This window comes from Coturnix japonica, chromosome 8, assembly GCF_054131305.1.
Source record: "Coturnix japonica strain WE chromosome 8, WE-NBRP24, whole genome shotgun sequence".
Classification (NCBI taxonomy): Eukaryota; Metazoa; Chordata; class Aves; order Galliformes; family Phasianidae; genus Coturnix; species Coturnix japonica.
The window spans coordinates 32,477,605-32,497,204 of record NC_140670.1 but is presented as its reverse complement, the minus strand read 5'-3'; the positions used below and the strand labels follow the sequence as shown (position 1 = coordinate 32,497,204).

Genomic DNA, 19,600 nt, shown 5'->3' with positions numbered 1-19,600 from the left:
ACCAAAAGGATAAAGGTATGAAAGAAGGATGTGAGTTACACAAACAAACAACAGAGGCAATTCAGGGGTGCATAACTAGCAGTGCTACGTGGTGGTAAGTCTATGGCTGACTCCAGAGATGGCAATAATGACCGGAGAGTCGCACCACGCACAATAGCCACCCCATTACAGAGTCCCTCCCTCACTTACAAACACAATTCACCTGTTTCCCCTACTTCTATTCATCCAAGCACACCTCGTTTCACTTCAATTAATGTCAATGTTATATATTTCTTAATGGCTGTACTGTATTAGTGTTTCTTGTACAACGTTGAGACACATTTGTTTTTGCAAAGAAGAGTGTAGTTTTACACTGTGTTTTATATCCGTGTATATCACTGCAATTTATACTGTGCAGAGGAAATTTCCATTTTGCTACTGTTAACAAGCTGTTTGCTGTTTATCAGAGCATCTATAAAGGAAGCTAGAATTAAAAAGAAGAACATGTAGTTCAGGAAAACTTCATCAGCCTTTTGTCATTCCCTACTGCTTCCTGCTTAACTTGCAGCCCTCTGTGCATTACACCTGGGTTCCCGTGCATCCCCTGAGCAGCATTGCCATTGGTGAGACCGGAGCCCTGTGGGTGCCTCACCTGGGAGCAATGGCAGCGAGCTTTACATGGAGATTTGCAACTTCAATCTGAACGTCCCTAATAAACCCAAGGAACGCAGGTCCTAGAATTCAGTTATGAGGTGCAGTAGCAGTACATCAATGTCATGCTTTATATTATGGCCTAGAAAAATGGTTGTGTTAAGCACTACCCAGGTCCTCAGAGACTGGACAATTATTTTTCAAGTGATATAAGCCCTGACAGCTTTAGCAACAGCACTCTATGCCAGCATTGTAATAAAGGCCCATCGAGCACCTCTGAGGTATATATATATCAGGTGAATACATAAGCAATGCTGTACACACCTGTGGCTCTGTAGCTGTCCTGTCCAGCCCTGGCAGGTTGATAACGAGGAGCTGCATGCCTCCCACACATACCTTAGGTGCTACCATGAGTCCAGATGGGCCATGCTGTGTGTTGCTGCAATGCCTGTGCTCTAGCTCCTCCCAGCTCTGCACTCTTAACTCTGCAAAACAAGCCCATGGGTTAAGGATGCTCCACCCACTCAGGTGCCACCCTGGGTTAACATCTCTGCCAAATCATCAGCAGCTGGATAAAACAGAGGGGAAATGATGGAAAAGCCAGTAGCCTCCTTAAATAAGTGTAACAGCACCACTGGGCCTTGCCACAATGATCCTGTACTTGCAGGCTGTATTTTTTCCTCTTCTTTCTTTTTTTGCAGTGATATGGCAGGTTAAACAGAGCACAGATGACACTCAACAGGTTCCAAAAAGACGAATAAACAAAAATTCCCCTGTAACCAATTCTTCTTTTTCCCATCAGAGAAAACAAGTCAGTCTGCTGGAAACAAAACATCATCCTAGGTATACAGGATTGCAAGTGTTTAAAGATACTTTGTAGTTATAACTGCAGAAGAAATTGCTCTGCTATCTTCCCATTTCTCCTTGACATGCATCCAAAAGAACATCAATATTTCTCTTAAGACGTTGCTAGTCCTGACTGCTGTGAAGCTGCTATTATTCTCCCCTTCCCTTTAATTATTTTCTTCTGTATATAGAAATTTGTTTTCTTCAGCTGATAAATATAATCAATTTAAGGGATGCTACTATCATATAACCACACGAATATATTCAGCATATAGAAAGTGCATTCTCCCTTTGTCATTATAATAGAAATACAACTTGATTTATAATAATGTTATTGTCTCCTGCAAGCCATTCATTTTTTCCAGTGGAAGGGCTGAAGGTGCTGAGATTAGAGGAGGTGCCACTGCCAGAGCGTTCCTTTGCTATTTCTCGCTGGGGAATTGCCTCCATGGCTTTCTGTAAAGAGTGGGGTACCCTGAAGCTCTTTGGACCCCAGGTGTGATGTAAGAGTTTGAAGGTTGCTCCTATCCACCATGCCCACCAAGCCACCAGCACCGCATGGGGGCCTATGCATCATCCCTGGGGTGCAGCACCCCACACCACTACCCCATTGACAGCCTGCTGAGCAGCAGCTTTTCTTTCTTTGCAGAGCAGCAGCTGCAAGCACTGAGCTCCCTGGCTGCTGAGTTTCAGGTGAGAGGCGAGAGCTTCCCATCCTGCATCCACTCTTGTCTGTACCTATTTGCAGCCGCCAGGCAGAGTTCAGCTCCTCTGTGAGCAGGACTGAGAGATGGCATCATTCATCTGAGCTCACTCCCTGGGCTGGCAGTGCTGCAGCACAAAGTAGCTGCTGAAAACGCCTCTCACTGTCTGGGATGGAGAAATTTCAGTCCCCTGCAGTGATGTGCACGTGAACACCAAGTCTGACATAATGAAGTGAAAGCCAGATTGAGCTCTGCTGACAAACACACCTGTAATTTACCTCTGCTGCTCGGGGGATTATCCACCTGAGGAAATCTCTGTCCATCTCTACAGCAGCTGCTCACAAAGCACTTTGCCTTTGCTGGAGCTCTCCATCAGCAGCTCCAAAATTTACAAATCGCCACTTGCAGTTTTTCCCTAACTAACTCCTGTGCTCTGTTCTGAAATAGCCACTCAGAAACACACACGACTTGGGTCTGTCCCTCTTTCGTTCATAAGGGAGGCATTTGTTTAATGAGACATTGATGGATCTGAGCTGCCAGCTGGAATTGTCTCCGTGGTTTTGTGGGTTTTCAGCAGCAGCTTTTATTCTCAAGCTGTGGTTCTCCAGCCCACATTTCACATGGCAGCCCATGCTAAAGCCTGCAGGTGAAGTAATATCTGTCCTCCTTCTTCCACTATCTCTTAGTGCTCTGAGGTCCCTAGGATTACCCTGACCCCACACACTGCATCCAGAGATGATATTTACCACAACATCCAGCATAAACTTTTGGCTCAACTAGTAAATCTTTAAAAAAAACAGCAACAACTTACTGTCATGTATTTTTGACTCACCTTGAATATTCAGATGAAACTTAAAGTGCTGGTTTTAACTTCAATTTGTTCATTACCAGAGGCTTTTTCCCACTGACTGCATCCCAAAGTGGTGCATGCGCGTCAGGTACAGGTATGGCATAATCCATGGCACTGTACAAAGTACTGTGCAGTTGTGGTATGTCCTGGTCCCATCTTCCTACAAGACAAAAGATGCCAAGAGAAAAGAAGATAGCAAATGGTATTCTGGGCTCCATCAGCAGAGGGGTGGCCAGCAGGAACAGGGAGGTGGTTGTCCTTCTCAACTCTGCCATCCTGAGGCTCCATCTGCAGTGTTGTGTCCAGGTCTGCGGCCCCCAGTACAAGAAAGACAGAGAGTTGTTGGAGAGGGTCCAGAGGAGGCCACAAAGATGCTCAGAGGGCTGCAGCACCTCCCCTACTAAGACAGGCTGAGGGAGCTGGGCTTGTTCAGCCTGGGGAAGGATGTGGGGTGACCTCATTGCAGCCTTCCAGTACCTAAAGGGAGCCTTTCAAACAGGAGGGGAGTCAACTCTTAACAAGGGTAGATAACAGCAGGACAAGGGGAAATGGATTGAAGCTGAAGGAAGATTTAGGCTGGATGTCAGGGGAAGTTCTTTACTATGAGAGTGGTGAGGTGCTGGAACAGCTGCCCAGAGAGGCTGTGGATGCCCCATCCATCCCTGGAGATGTTTAAGGTCAGGTTGGATGGGGCCCTGGGCAGCCTGGGCTGGTACTAAATGCAGAGATTAGTGGCACTGCCTGTGGCGGGGGGATTGGAACTTGACAAGGTTCCTTCCAACCCAGGCCATTCTATGATTCTATGCCCCAGGTGATAGCACCCAGATGCAGTTCGTGCATGGTCCTGATGCTCCTGGCCCTGGTGAGCCAAGCACTACTGGGACACACTGGCAGCCACAGGGGGTGTGATTTGCAGCCACCAGGTTGGGGCAAAATCCATCATGTGTTGGCTGGAATCTCCTCCCTCTATGTAAAAATGAATCAGAGCCATAATGTTTCTCTTTCATACCCAATTAGAAACTACACTCAGACTGTTTACACACTTAGACCTCTCCATTTTTGCTCCAGTCTCTCCCATTCAGGGACATGTGGACTATCAGTTATTAAAAAATCCTTCTCTTTCTGATATAAATATTCACTAGATGTGGTTTCTTTTGTCTGCACAATAAATATTATGGGGAAGCTCACCAGGAAATTAGAGCAGAGCCTGCAGCTGGCTGTCCTTGGATGATGTACTGCGAATGAACCACGTCCTGTGGGGATTATTCCAGTCCCTGAACATCATACTTCTTGTATCTGAACATCAAAATATGCTTTCTTCCAGCTCCAGACAACGGTACACATATAAATTTTCTAATGGATTTTCTGTTCAGCTGTCACTGTGGCTGATCCAGTAGACAGAAGTATATCAGCCACATCCACTTGTATTAAAAGTACCATAACGTTCCCAAAGTTGCTTTGAATTTGGTTTGATGGTCTCACTTTCTTTTATACTCCTTCAACTGGTGTCATCCACCCGGGTGTCTGCAAGGCCTCAGACATGGTTACACAGCACCTCCTTATCTCTAAGTGGGAGAGATATAGGTTTGAAGGGTGGGTATGGAGTTGGTTGGGTGGTTGCAGCCAGAGGGTGACAGCCAGCTGCTGGGGTGGGCTGAGAGGTGGCCATGAGGATGCTCAGAGTGCTGCAGCACCTCCCATATGGAGACAGGCTGAGGGAGCTGGGGGTGTTTAGCCCGGAGAAGAGAAGGCTGAGGAGAGCCCAAAAGGTGTTAATACCTTCTTGTACAAGTTGTCCTTACCTTCAGAAGTGATGGTGGCACAGGACTGAGCACGGGAGTGGTCTGGAAGGACATAAGGGGATGTCAGCTCTCCATCCATTGGCAGCTACACCGCATTCATCAGTGTGACAAAAGCTGTTCCCGGCTCCCATCTGGCCCAAGTCCAGCTTGTGCTGGGGCTGTGATATTGGTTTTGGATAGATTAGCTCTCAGTTAGTATTTAGCTGTCTCGTGGAGGAATTATTGCACTATAATACAGTTTGTAATTACATGCTCACATGATATCTTTTCCATTCAATGCACAGGATGGAAATATATGGAGAAGCGTTAAGGTTGCAGGGACAAAAGTGAGTTTGACCTTAAGGTGCTTGCATCTAATCTACAAAGCCTTCCTGTTGGCACAGCTTGTCAAATCCTCTGTTAATTACTCAGAGGCCAGATTTGCCAGGCTGCACATAGCAGCCAAACAGGCAGCACTTCTGCCCTGAGAGCTGCATGAGTGACATTCAGCCCTGGATACACTCAGGCAGAGAAGTTAAGTGAGAGTAACACAGCATATACTCAACAGGGCCAGCTGCACAAAGACCACATCCTGTATACCTACCCTTTGTATACCGTGTATGCTATATATCAAACATATCCTATAAGCTTCAGGATTTTCCCAGCTGCAATAAAGCAAGCCTGTTTGTGTCACAGTAATAGCCTGGAAATTATTACCCTTCAAAGAAAAATCAATGTTTTAAGTTATGTATTACTTAGGGGAAAAAATATGAGCGAGGAACATTTGTCCACGTTGTGTATTTGTGTAGCACTGCAGTGATGGGGGCTGAGATGACATCTCAGGACTACTGGATGAGTGATGTTTGGACTGACTGAATTTAGATTAAGCCTAAATAACTGACTTTAGGACTAACAGTTAAGGAGCAGCTTGAGGACCATGCAGCTCTTTGCTTCAGAGCACTGACACCAAGTTTCATATTAGAGGATGCTGCCACCTGTTTGCATGCACTTTAAGGCAGAAGCAGGGAGCTGTAGATTCCTTTTTGATTCAAACAAAAGATAAATGATTTAATTCTATTTCACTGGCCATTATCTCCTATCAAAGCAGATTGCTTGCAAAGGAGTAGCTTTTTGCAGGACCCCTCTGTGCATCTCTCTGCTGTTTTGGACCAATGAGCGCTGAAATACAGCAAAAAAGCTTCAGCTCTAATCCTGCAGGGCTTGAGTGTTCAGAGCATAACTGGATATGGTGTAGGGAGGGTGATTACATTCCTATTCAATTTGTTTTTTTGACTTGCTATATGCAGCCAGGAGGGATATCCTTATGGAGATGGATCTGTCGTACAACACAACTCACAGTCACAACAAAACCTGTCTGAAAATTTACTTTATAGCCCCAATTGCTTCTACAGCCTCAAGATCCTAAGGCTCAGCACGTGACTATGCAAAGATCACAGTAATACATTTTCCTCCTTCTAATTCTTTGAAATTTCAAGATGATACCAAATATCTGGGTTTGTTTGGTTTTGTTTTTGCAATTTCTACCTCTTTGGTAAATAAAGTCCAAAATCACCACCAAAAGAAAGCAACAGGGCAAACAGTCATGACATGCAAGCCATGGCCCTCATGGAACAGCCTCACAGGGCCAGCAGCTGGCAGCCAGCATGTCATGGTCTCCTGTGACAAGGTGACATCTGCAAAAGCAGCTCATTCCTCCATAGGGAAATGGACACAATATACTTTCAGTGCAACCATGGTGTTCTCACTATTTCCGTTAGCTTTCCATTCCTCTGCTTAGATAACACTGAATTACCTTTTCCTTCTCCCTTCAAAATCCAACCAAAACAACAAGTTCTACTGAACATCACCCAGCCCATATTACACAGGGATTCACTCCAAATCTAGAGGTTGGCAGCCCTGCCTGCTGCAGGGGGGTTGGAACATGATGATTCTTGGGGTCCCTTCCAACCCGAGCCACTCAGTGATTCTGTATGTAATTTCCATCAGCAGCTCTTGCAATAAATCCAACACCACGTTTGCATTTCCAGCATATGTTGTTTGCTTTTCCAACATAGCAGCTTCTGAAAGGCTGCTCCCCTCTGACGTGACACATCTGACTGTGCCACAGGAAGCTGGGGATCTTCAAAGAGTGCCACAGCATCGCTGGGAGTGAAGAATGAATCCATGTGCATCTCACAGCAGGAAAAGCAGCCACTTTGGGAGTAATTAATGCAAATCACTGCTCCACGTGTTCACAGACACACTTGTTCTGCTGCGAGATGCTTACGGTGCCGAGCAGCAAAACGCCGTGGTTTGGTAAAAAGGAATATATCCAGCACAGAGCAAAGGTGAGTGGGACTTGGGGTGGGCTGGACGTTATGGTATGTTCCTAGAAAAACTGCACCACAGAATCACAGAATGACCTGGGTTGGAAGGGACCTCAAGGGTCATGTAGTTCCAACCCCCCTGCCTGGCAGGGTCACCAAACATACACATTTACTAGATCTGGTTGCCCAGGGCCCCATCCAAACTGACCTTGAACATCTCCAAGGACGGGACATCCACAACCTCCCTGGGCAGCCCCTTATGGCATATATTTGCTTAGTGATGGCCACGATGCACCTTTAAATACATTTTTGGTACTTTGGGAGGAAGAGAGGTCAGAACTTCAGCACATCTGTGATTTTGGGCCCAAATAGTGCATACCATATTTTAAAAGTTCCTATTATCACCCCTATCAGTCAAAGACATCCAGAGTCCCTTCAGACACCAACAGCCACCAGTGCTGATGTGGGGGAAAGCAGCTCCTGGCAGAGAACAACCTGCAGTCATGCAGATGAGGAGCTGTACCCCACAGTCAGGTTACATCACAGAGCAGGGAGCCCTATGGGAGCAATTCTAAACACATCTGATGGTCAGGTTTGGAGCAGAGTTTGTAAGAATGGTGCTCAGCATGTTTTCTCTGATGGCTTTTGTGTACTTTTGTTACTTAAATCCATTTTCCTGCATACTAAATTTGCTACCGTTGGCTAATCTGCTTCATGTCAGACGAACGTAGAGATAATATGAATACTTAAATGTTCCATTTGATACAAATTTTTAGATAAGATACAGTGAAATGGAAGAGATTTCGGAAACAATTCACTTGACACTTCTATACAGTTCATTTCCTCCCTTCTCATTTTGCTGCATCTCATATTCTTTGTAAATTCCTCCACCCAAGGCTGTAAATTCTGCAGAATGTGATGGCAGTCACAGATGACCCTTTCAAAGCCTTGTAGGTGACACGGGAACTCAAGACTCGCTTTCAAAAATGAGTTACAATGCCTCATTGAAAGTCAATTTGTGTCTCTAAGTAGCTTGATCCCTTTCAAAGACTTTGCCAAGCCTTCCTTCCTTCCTAGAGACATTTTAAACACTTTGCCCCTCTGTATCTTTTGAACTCCTACATGCTCATATGAGTGCACATAACAGCTCATGTGCACCTGAGCCATCCATGCTTCATTAAGTTACTGAGACAGGGGAGATTTAGGTTGGATCTGAGGAGGAAGTTTTTCACCCAGAGGGTGGTGACGCACTGGCACAGGTTGCCCAAGGAGGCTGTGGATGCCCCATCCCTGCAGGCATTCAAGGCCAGGCTGGATGTGGCTCTGGGCAGCCTGGGCTGCTGGTTGGTGACCCTGCACACAGCAGGGGGTTGGAGCTGGATGAGCACTGTGGGCCTTTGCAACCCAGGCTATTCTATGATCCTTTAATTTGCTATGGCATCTTTCCAATGCATAACAAGATCTTTCACCTCCATATATAATTGTTTCTCCTTCTGGACCACTGTGACAGATGGGTGTATTAAATATCAACATAAAGCTCAATTAGTACTGTAGAAGTGTGATGCTTGTTAAAGAAAATTTAAATGCAAAATGATAATAATGGATATTATTCTTGCTTTTCTGTCTATCTGAAGCCTTGGGGTCTGGTTTGCAGGTGGACATGGTACCAACCTGAGTATAAAAGCAGCCACAGCACAGGTAGTGCTGCATAGAAGCCTCACACATAGAAGGAGCACCTTCAAGAGCTTTGCAGAGGCTTCCGAAGCCTCTAGGGTTGCAAGCTACAAGGTTCATCACACCAGGCATCCCCCAGAGCTGCTCTGCTCAGAGGGCAGGTCCCTGAATTAGCACCAGGATGATTGCTGCAAAGGACTTAATGCAACAAATGGCTACTTCTTAGCACTTCAGAATGCTCTCTCTCCATTGTCTTTTTCTTGTGTCCCATCTAACCCCTGACAGAAGCACTGAGAAGCCCCCAGCTCATCCAGCACTGCTGCCCTGCTCCCACCTGCTTCCAGACACCTCAGCTCCATGCAAAGAAGTCTCTTCCATGAGTGAAACACATTACATTTGCTAAATGCATCAACGAAAAGAAAGCAAAAGAAAAAGCCCTATCAAATTAAAATCAAGACGACACACTTTGCTTGACGTAGCAATAATTAGCAAGGATTTGATTTTCCTGCCCAACAACAGCTATGGTACAATACAGCATGAAGAGTTACTGCCTGCACCCAGCAGTTCATACGCAGACTCCATTCAAATGAAGTGTAAAAATCCTTCTTTCCCATAGATTATGCATTAAAATATATATATAAAATAATAATAAAGAAAAAATGAAGGATACCTTTTGCAGGCCAGAGCTAAACAAGCATTCCGTTGGTTACATCTATTAAATACGAGGGTCTCAGGACGATCAAGGTCTAAGTGTCTGCAATAAATAATGTGAGTAGCTGTGCTTTTTACAATTCCCCTCTCCCTATTACTAATTGCAAGCATCCTATTAGCTTTAATTACAGCTACTAAACGTTCAGCAGCCATGCAATATTTATCAATCTAGCTGCAATGGCTCCTAGGTGATGTTTCCCTGAGTTGTGTCTGGTTCTATTTAGCACCAGACCAATGTGCCTGTGCAGTAAGAGGAATCTGCACAAAAGCCTTCAATCACTCAGGAGTGAGTAGCTGAGCGAGAAACACATTTAGAACTCCTTTAAAAGCTCTGGTTAAAGCCAGTAAGGTGTGTCCTCCAGGGGATGCTCTCTTCCATCCTCCTCAATCCCTCACAACAACCATGAGATCCCTCAGACACAGAGCGATCATTAGCTCACGCGGCCCTTCAGCTCATTGTCTGCAGGCATTCATTAACATTAACCCTGTTCTGATTTTGCTGCACAACTCCCAACTTAGTGACACCGATGGGGACCCCGTGGTGTTGCAGAGCTCCCACCTGGATAAGTGCTGCCTGTGGATGTGAAGATTTGGATTGAAATGCATATAGCAGGGATGGCAATAATTGTGACAGTGCTGCAAGCAGCAAACCTTGCTCTTAATGGGAGCTCCTGCATGGCTTCTTACCCCATCTCCTCATTAGAACATACTTGCTCCTGAAGCCAAAGCTGTTCCCCATCCCACAGCCACAGACACACGCAGACAGGAGCTCCCCACCAGCAGCGTGCAGCCCAGTGGGAAGCCAGGGAATGCAATGGGTTGCAGTGACATCTCCTACATGTTCCTCTACAGACAGTCCTTGCATTCTGCAGAGCCAGAACACAGGGATACAAGGACACGGGGACATCAGGATACAGAGACTTCAGCACAAAGAGCACCAGGACACAGGGATGCAAGGACAGGGGGTACCAGGGCACAAGGCACCAGGACACTGGGACACAGAGACATCAGGATAGAGAGAACGGGACACAGGGACATAAGGACACAGGGACCCAAGGGCACAGAGACATCAGGATAGAGACATCAGGACACAGGGACACCCCAGCAGTAGGAGGGGGAATGTGCAAGCAAAGCCCTCAGCCCCACTCGTGCCCTCCTCCCTCTGAAAAAGCCCCATAGCAGGGCCTCCCTGCCTCAGGGAATGGCAGTTTCCTACAATAGTATCCCAAAGTAGAAGACAGAGCTGCTGGAAGCTTGAAAGGATTATTACAGAAACAGTAATAAACACTATCAATGATTCCTGTATCTTTTCTGCATTTAAGAAGAGCATTTATCACAGCTATGGGTTTTAACAGCCCTTCCATTTTTTTTATCGCTGTGGTTAGATTTGTAGTGCTGTGCACTCCATATTTAACACTTCTGATCTACACAATGATTATTTTGTGTAAAAGCTGATCTTTTTTCATTTTAATTCCTCTGTTATGACACATTCTTTTCGTTCTGTCATGTTTGTTTCTAACCTATTAAGGTACTTTGTGCTCAGTGGAATTACCATCTCCTTACCTCCAGACTGCTTGCTTTTCCTTCACTCTGTCCCTCTGTTGACCAAGGTAGTGGAGCTGATGGCACATTCCCATCTAAAGAGAAATTTACCAACAAAAAACGCCAAGGGATGAGTAGGAAGCACATGCGTGAGCTGCTGGGTTTGAAGCTGGAGATGGAAAAGAGAAGAATGATGCCAGAATCACAGGGAAAAGCTCAACAAAAGAGCTTTTGAGCGAAGCCCTGACCCCAAAGAGGCTACAGAAGTAGGAGATGAGACACTATTTCTTTTCTGATTCTTCCAAAGAAAGACTTTTATGTTGTCTGTAAGAAATAAACATTCCTACCACTGATGCCGGACGCTGTGCGGTTGGTTGCAGTGACTGCCAGGAGCTCTGGCAGCAGGGATCTCTGACACACGGTCCCACCCATAGAGCTCATGCAGGGTTGCCAGGATTCACACAAATTCTTCTTGTGACATTTTTGGTGTTTTCCTCCTCATTGTAACCACATGAAAATATTATGGTGACAGAAGATATCTCAAGGTTCACATTCAAATGCTTTCCAAGACCAGTGGGAAAGACTGAAGAAATGCTCAGAGTGAATTGCTTTGTTTTGAAGGTAATTCATGCCACATAAGCTTCCTATTTATTTAAACACTGCAAATTCATTCATATTTAAAGCATTTTTACCTTGGTGAGGATCTGAATTAAACCTAACTTGTGTGTTTTGTAGATCAGACACTTAAACACTCACCTCAGCTCCCTGTCATCTGGAGGGAGTGTGAGTCAGTGCAGCCCACCTGCAGCATGGCAGTACTGTATGAAAGGCTGCTGTACATAAACCTATCTCAAATTCTCATTTCCAGTTGTCTGAGACAACTTTGTTCTGCTGTAATTTGAAACAATATATTACACTGATCTTACATTCACAGACATCAAAGTTGCTCCCATCTATGTACAAAGCGTGAGACTTGCTCCACTACAGCATTCAGATCAGGCACAAGTGAAGCCTCTTTGATCCGGTTTTGTTGCTTCCTGAATTTTGTTCGTTTATTTTCCCATGGAAATATGAGACGTCGCTTCAGAAATCTCCATAAAAATCATCCCTGGTGTAGAATGTGACAAACAAGCAGACATGGTTCATGAACAGTTATGATGTATTAATCAAACCAAGACAATCTTCCTTCCAAACATGCAGACAACCATATAAACAACTTTGTCAGCACTGGCAGAAGAATAAATGAATTCACTGTTTCCAATGTGTGAATTTTCTTGCTTAAGCTAATTGTAAAGAACACAACAGATGTGAAGCAGATATACCAGTGGAATGCATGCATATATGTAGCTGGCAAAAAGGGGCAGAGTAAACCCGCATCCCATAGAAAAGCACTGTCCTGTCAGATCAGGGCCATTTATGTAAGTAAGTGTAAGCCCAGCCCTGCCAAACAGATATCAGGAAGAGAATCCATTAAGTGTTATTGAAAGTCAGGGGATCCCCTCTAGCTAAGAAAAGTTATTAGTCTGACAAATGTCAAGTGCTAATCTAGAACTAATGGGATTTAATTTTATGAATTGTTTTCATAAATATTCTAAAATGTCTTTAGAGAGACATATTATATAGTTTCAGATCTCTTGAATTCATAAAAATATTTTAGCATAGAATCTGAATAATTCACTGCTATGATTTTATTTATATAGCGAAATGATATTTTATTTGTTTGTGCCTTAAACCACAGCGTCTCAGTGTCTCCATTTGCCACGAGCCCAGGGAAGCAGTGATGTGCAGGAGCCAAGCAGAGCGCGAGCCAACCCAGCACTGCTCCTCACAACTCCTCTGCTCAGATAATATGAATGAAGTACCGTTATTTTATCTCCACGGCACTACACACTTCAGAGCGCCGTTCCAGCGGCCGCATCGCCCTCTATTCTTTTTATGGGAGTCTGGGAGAGGAGAGTTGGATTTTCTGCGCTCTTTGTGCCAGCTGCCTGCTGTCAGCAGGAGAGTTCGTCTCTCTGTTCCTCCATCCACCAGAACAGAGCTGGAAGGTGAGTTGAGAGAGATGAAAAGCATTTCAGAAGGAGCAGGGAGGGGAAGCGAAAAACTGTTGCTCACTTTGTTTACTCAGCTCCTTTTGTTCCCAGGACCATCTGTACCTCTCACAGCAGCAGCCCAACATCCTCTGCCCCTTCATTTCTGCTTTTCTTTGTGAGTAAACAATGCTGGGTGTATTTTCCCACCACCTTTTCTGGAAGCCCGTGGTGGAAGCCAGGACTGGCACCTCCTGCTCCTGTTCAGGTAGAACCCACTGCTTGCTTCAGTACTGCAAGAGTCCTGGTACAACACAGCTTCCCCACCAAAACTTCTCTACATCACTTTGGAGACACAATCATAGAATGGCCTGCATTGAAAAGGACCACAGTGACCATCTGGTTCCAACCCCCTGCTGTGTGCAGGGTCACCAACCAGCAGCCCAGGCTGCCCAGAGCCACATCCAGCCTGGCCTTGAATGCCTGCAGGGATGGGGCATCCACAGCCTCCTTGGGCAACCTGTGAACAGTGCGTCACCACCCTCTTGATGAAAAACTTCCCCCTAATATCCAACCTAAACCTGCCCTGTCTCAGTTTCAAACCATCCTCCCTAGTTCTATCACAGGCAACCCTCGTAAGCAGCCATGCCCCCTCATGTTTATATGTTCTCTTCAAGTATTGTTAGGCCACAGTGTGGTTCTCCCTGCCTTACAGACTGCAGGCAACCACTGAGGCGATGATCAAGATGGAATCAATGACAAAGAAACCAGCACTCCATGCTCCTTTCCTCATTCTTTGACTAATGCTGCTTTATGTCAGGGTTTGCCCTCATGCCCCACACCTGCCCAGGGCACAAGGCTTGAGTCATCCTTCCCTATGTCCAGCAATGCCTGCTGATCTCCTTCAAAGCTCCTCAGTACAGAAAAGATTTCTGAGCATAGAAAGCCCATCTCTTATGAGAACGTTTCCCAGTCAGTTGTTATTTCCTTGCAAAAATGACATTAGGTACTCTACAATACAGCCAAATATTTCAGCAGCAGATGAGATCGTGCTCACCTGAATTTATTCCCCAGTACAGGCAAGGTCTGGAAAATCCCTGAGGTGCAACATTTTGACTCTTCATCATCACAAAGGCATCTGTGCAGAGCTGCTTTGGTACGTGTTTACCACCAGCATCAGCGCCCTGTGCCCTGCCTTGTTTCTTAGCACTGTCTGCACTCAGGACTCCACCGGGTTTTCATGCCTGCAATAAGTAAAACAAGACTTCTCACCCATGGCAGATCAGCTCCTGCTTTCTAAAGGGGAGAGCATGTCATTTTATAACTCAGTCGGTTCTGCTTTCTGCCTATTTTGCATTTAATTGTGCAGTCATTTGGTACGTGGAGAGGGACAGAACAAATATCATTATTATCAGCAGAGTTTCTGCTGTTTCACTCTACTTCATTAGATAGAAACAAGCACTAATCCTGAAAACCAAATACGATTAAGTATTAAAGGTTCAAAAGAAATTACACTTTCTAAGAAGAAAAATAACTGTAATCACCTCCCCTTCTTTAACAACAAACACATCTTAGATAAAACGCAATCACCTGAAGCAACACCCTGGTTGTGCAGAAGCTTTCTTGCGCACCAAGGAGCTACAATACCATGGCAGAGGTTTGCTCTGCGCTCACCTCTCCCCCACTCCCTGCTGCACAGAGCAGCACAGCCCTGGGCAGTGGGGCTCCCATCCACAGTCCCTGGGGCCCTTCTGGGTCCCCTCCTGGTAATATGGACTGAAAGCGATTCTTGTTAGTAAGACCACTTCACTTCCTGAAAGAGGTGGAATAATACCTCACTTTTCCAGGTCTGTTTTCAAGCATCAGCCTTGGAGCAGCCTTCTGCTGTGCCTGGAACCTTAACTCGATGGCAGAGCGCGAGCAGAGCAGTATTTCCTTACATCTCCCCCTGCATAAAAAGCTGTTTACTCCCAAACTGTTAACTTTATAGAGACTTACATGGTTGAGCACTCCTGCTGCCGGAGATATTACTTCTGTCTATCACAAGGGAAACCTGTCCGATGAAATTTCTTATCTGTCACCCAGATGAGAGCTGAAGCTTCTCCGGGATGCGCCGGTTATCTGCCTCAGATTAAAAGAGTGAGTGCCATGTTGGGAAGTGATTTGTATAGATCGCTGGGTTTTAATGATAAGTATAAAGGACTTCACCTCTTCAGGTATGTCACTGCAGAAACTGAGAGCTGAACACGATCTCCTTGGAAAGCAATTTGCACCACAATTACAAAATACCGGGCTGTGTGTCATGGAGAGCGACTGGATTGCAAAGGTTTAATCCACCATTTACTGCATGCAGGCATTCTGTTATTACTGACATCCTTGCGATGTGCTGAGTGCTCGGTGGTGGCTTTCACACACTAAAGAAAATTAAAGGATTTTCTCTAGCAAAAAGGTCTGCCTTTACCTGAGCACCTTTGTTCACTGCACGCCCAGCTCTGAACATGATGAAAGTTGCAAGGAATGCAATAACAGCTAAATCAGCTTGCTGTGCAGCACGTCAGTTAGCATGTCAACAGCAAGAGCTCAAAGAGCACCCCAAGCTAATGAACCTGGACACAAGAAGAGTCCAGCTGCCCCACAGCCCCCTTCCTTTTCGGGTGGGCACAGCTGGAATAATCTTAATGTTTTGAAGTGATTTTTTCTGCCTTTATAGAAAATGAACCCAATCGCTGTAAGCCTATTTCAGGTTACATTAAAAAAACCAATGTGAGGAAACTTTAAAAAGAATGATCTTTATTTAAAGTGCTTTTCTTTCTCTCCAACAGCTTCATATCATCTGACAAAACCGTCCCAGCTGTATTCTTTAACAATAGCTATAAAAGTGGAGAGAGGAGACGGGTAGGTTTATTGCAGAACAAGATGTGACTCAGACGGATTCACTTTAGACATATCAAAGAGATTTTTGGGACTCATTCCTCTAGGAAAAACACCTTTAAGGTTTTGAAAAAGCCCACAGCAATCAGGCAATTGGGTTATTTTTACCTAAGGGAGAAAACCCAACTGGGCTTCCAACCATTGGAAGCTGAGCTGCCCAGTGGGAACATGGAGGGGTGGGTAGCTATTTCAGTGAGTTTATATGGGAGGAAAGCCTTTAGTCTATAGTACCTGTTGTTAGTATCAAAAATCTTATCTCTGGAGAATGGCCATGGGCTTGATCTTAAACCACCAGCAGGATCCATTTTCATTAGGAAAGTAACTGGCACTGAGATTTTGATATGAGCACTGAGTTTGGCATTCTGTGATCTGATCAACAGCAACTGCCCATCTAATGTGATATGAAATAATTAAGGACATGCTGTATGATTGCTGCCTTAAATTCCTATGCTGGCTCTGACATTACGTGATGCTCAGTAGGAAAGCCAATGAAAGTCTCTGCGAGGTTATTTTTCCTGTGTTGTCAGCACATTGCTAGTTAATGACTTTTAGAGTAGGTCAACTGAAAAGTGGTTTCTTTCACAGTTATATGTTACTATCAAGATTTTATTTCCTTTGTCAGCTGTTATTTCTAAACTCCAGGAGCTGTAAACATGATTTTTGATTTATTTATTGTAAAAAATGATTATTTTCTAGTCACCATGCAGCTGATTTTGAAAAGCTATTCCTTTTTTATGACTGCACAATCCTATCATCTTATATCTCAAGTACCACAGAGAGAAAAGCTACTTTGTAATTACAAAACCTGTCTATATCTTTGGTTTCTTTACTGGCAGTATTAAATGCTCCTTTATGCCAAATGCACGAACCTGAAAATGTACCTGTATGTGAGCCACAGCTCTAAAGGCAAGGCACGGCTCAACCTGGACATGGAATGGGGAGACAAAAAAAGGATCAAGGCCAAACTGATCTCTGGACAAGCTCAACAAGGCAATGCTCTAAGAAACTCATAAATATTCATATATATACACATTCTTAATATCACCCGTAGTCTCAAACAGAGCTTTCTTTGCATTTGACACCTTACAGTCACACCTCTCACCTCAGTACGGCTGGTTGGGCATTCAGCAGTGAGGTACATAAAGCAGAGTCAAGCAGCAACACTCGGGAAAGCATCGTTCATGGGTGTCAACTGGTTACACTAAAAAACAGAATAAAATAAGGCTGTTTTATTATATTAGGAGGACGCCTCAAAAGGGAGAGCTTGTGGCTCGGACCCCTTTTCTACATGCTGCATAAAACCAACTTTGAGCGCTTTTATGTTCAGTTCTCAATTCAATCCAGCAAGGACATAATCTGCCAGCACAAACCATCACTTGGTACCACCAGATCTCCTGTTCCTGCCCAGAGCAATAGCAGCAGCCTAAGCTCAAGTTCAACAAGGGCTTAAAAAACACCATTGCTGCACAGTCAGTACAGCAAATGGCCAAAGCCAGCTGTACACTGACCCAGCTATTAATCCATACAAAGCTACTTCTCTTTTCAAGAAACTGGAACAAATCTGAAATGAACTTTCAATGAAATTTTCATACTTCTGTATTTTCTGCATATAAGTGATGGCAGAATTTGGATCAGCTCCTATACCCTTAAAAGCAAAGCACTGAATAATGCATGGAAGATAGGAATTAAATAGTTGTCTTCTCTAGGAGAAGATAGAGTCGGACCCTTATTCTTTTAGTTTCCTCATCATTAGCTTTATAACCAGCTTCTCACCACTTCATGAATATCAGAAGAATTTGACAGTGAAATATATTGTAATTGAAAGAATATTAATTAAGGTTCATCTCATATTCTATGGTGCTCTGTAATATCATCTGAAAAAGAGTCATTATACCAAACCAGGAAGTCACGCTTTGTTCAGGACAGCGTTATCTTTTTAAGCAGATGTGAAGCTATTAATTTAAACAGTAAAACATTTCAAAACCCGTATTCCTCATTGTTTCAGATATTAAGAACCGCCTTTACCTACTTAAGCAGTGAAGATTTTACTTGATTAATCTTCTCAGAGAATGGCAACTGTGGCTCCTCCATGATTATAACTTCCCTCCTAACAAATCAATGCAGAGAGCAGGACAAGTAAATTACCTCCATAACAGCCACTGTTGAATTGGCTATGAGTCCCCAGCATAATTCATTCCCATGTTGTTTCCGATGCTTTGTATTACGGCACAGCAACTCTCTGATGCCAGAAACAATGCCCACTTTACTGCAAATTAGTACTACCAGAAAAGTCGCATAATCTATTCCTTCTGTTTCTCTCTGCTCATAAATTGCAATTTAAATACTCTCGGGATCGTCCATTCAAATAAGTTATCGTGTTGCTTTCCAGACTCCGCAGGAACCCTATCCTTAATGGAACCAAATCCTATTCTTTTAGCCTTTATTTTTAGATACAAACATTGCTCTTAGTCAGAAAGACAAACAAATGAACAAAAAAACCCAGCACCATAAAAGCAGGAAGCTTTTTTTACTAAGAGACCTATGGAAAATGTTCCCTATTCATTGCGTTGCCTCCATGTTAGCTTTTACGAATGGAGACACATGGCTTCGACAGATAAATTATCTCCATTCAGATTGATCCTTTGGTCCCTCAGGGAATCAAAAGAGGATGCAAATCTGCTACTACCACTAAAACTTCATTAGATTTAGTAAACAACAATAATTCAGCAACCAATGCACTGCTTGGCACTCACATATCTGTCTATGTGAATCTCACAGGCCAAGGTTACAAGTAAGGCCTATTAAAAATTGCCCAAATTTTGAAGCAATCAGTGTTGCTACATCACTTATTCAACTTCGATACACTCTGACTTGATATCAAATAGTAGAACATTTGATGGAAAACATGCTGCTTATAAACTACCGTTCTAAGCATTAGAATTAATTTGAGTTTGTGCTTAAAAACTGGCATCTAACATTTAATTAGCAGTGGAAATGTATTTGACAGCAAAGCTTCCATTGAACTATGGCACTGAATGTGTTTCCATACACAGACTGCAGAACTCACTTTAACCCTAATTCTGTTTATGTTCTTTCAATGACGGTGGATTAATGACCAATGAACTGAACCAACAAGGCTGGGTCTGCCAGTCTGCAAATAAACACTGCAGGCTGCAGTATCATTACGCTGGTTTTGACACAGCCCATTGTGTGCTGTCAGGGCTAAAGGACCATGCAAACACTGAGCTACTGCAATCTCTTGATTTACTTCTGATCTCCTACTACAGATGGTTCCAAACTAGACTCAAATTTGTCGTGAGGTGCCTGATCCCCTCCATGTCACCTTACCAGTCTGAAAGCATGGCTTCTCTTTGTCTTCTATCCAGTTTTACTCTGGTCCACCTGAAAACCTTTTGGGCTTCAGATTAATTTGGACAATCACTGAGAAGCTCAGCACTCCAAGCACCAAGTAGCTCAACCACCCACTTTGGTTCCTCTGTAGGCATTGTAACTGAGTTTAAATTATTGCTAAAACTGAGCTCACTCTTCCTGTTGTGTGCTGCAGCTGTACTGA

At 44.2% G+C, this 19,600-nt stretch overlaps 2 long non-coding RNA genes across 2 annotated transcripts; both read right to left on the bottom strand.

Moving 5' to 3' along the window:
- Window positions 1–954: 954 nt before the first annotated feature.
- On the bottom strand, window positions 955–4,984 carry LOC146760033 (uncharacterized). The gene is made up of 3 exons (XR_014949003.1): window positions 4,833–4,984; window positions 3,013–3,190; window positions 955–1,115 (listed from the first exon to the last, which is right to left on the bottom strand). It is a non-coding gene; the product is annotated as an uncharacterized LOC146760033 (long non-coding RNA).
- Window positions 4,985–13,998: 9,014 nt separating this feature from the next.
- LOC116653629 (uncharacterized) lies at window positions 13,999–17,229 on the bottom strand. Its single transcript, XR_004307828.2, has 3 exons — window positions 17,129–17,229; window positions 15,094–15,216; window positions 13,999–14,339 (listed from the first exon to the last, which is right to left on the bottom strand). It is a non-coding gene; the product is annotated as an uncharacterized LOC116653629 (long non-coding RNA).
- Window positions 17,230–19,600: the final 2,371 nt, after the last annotated feature.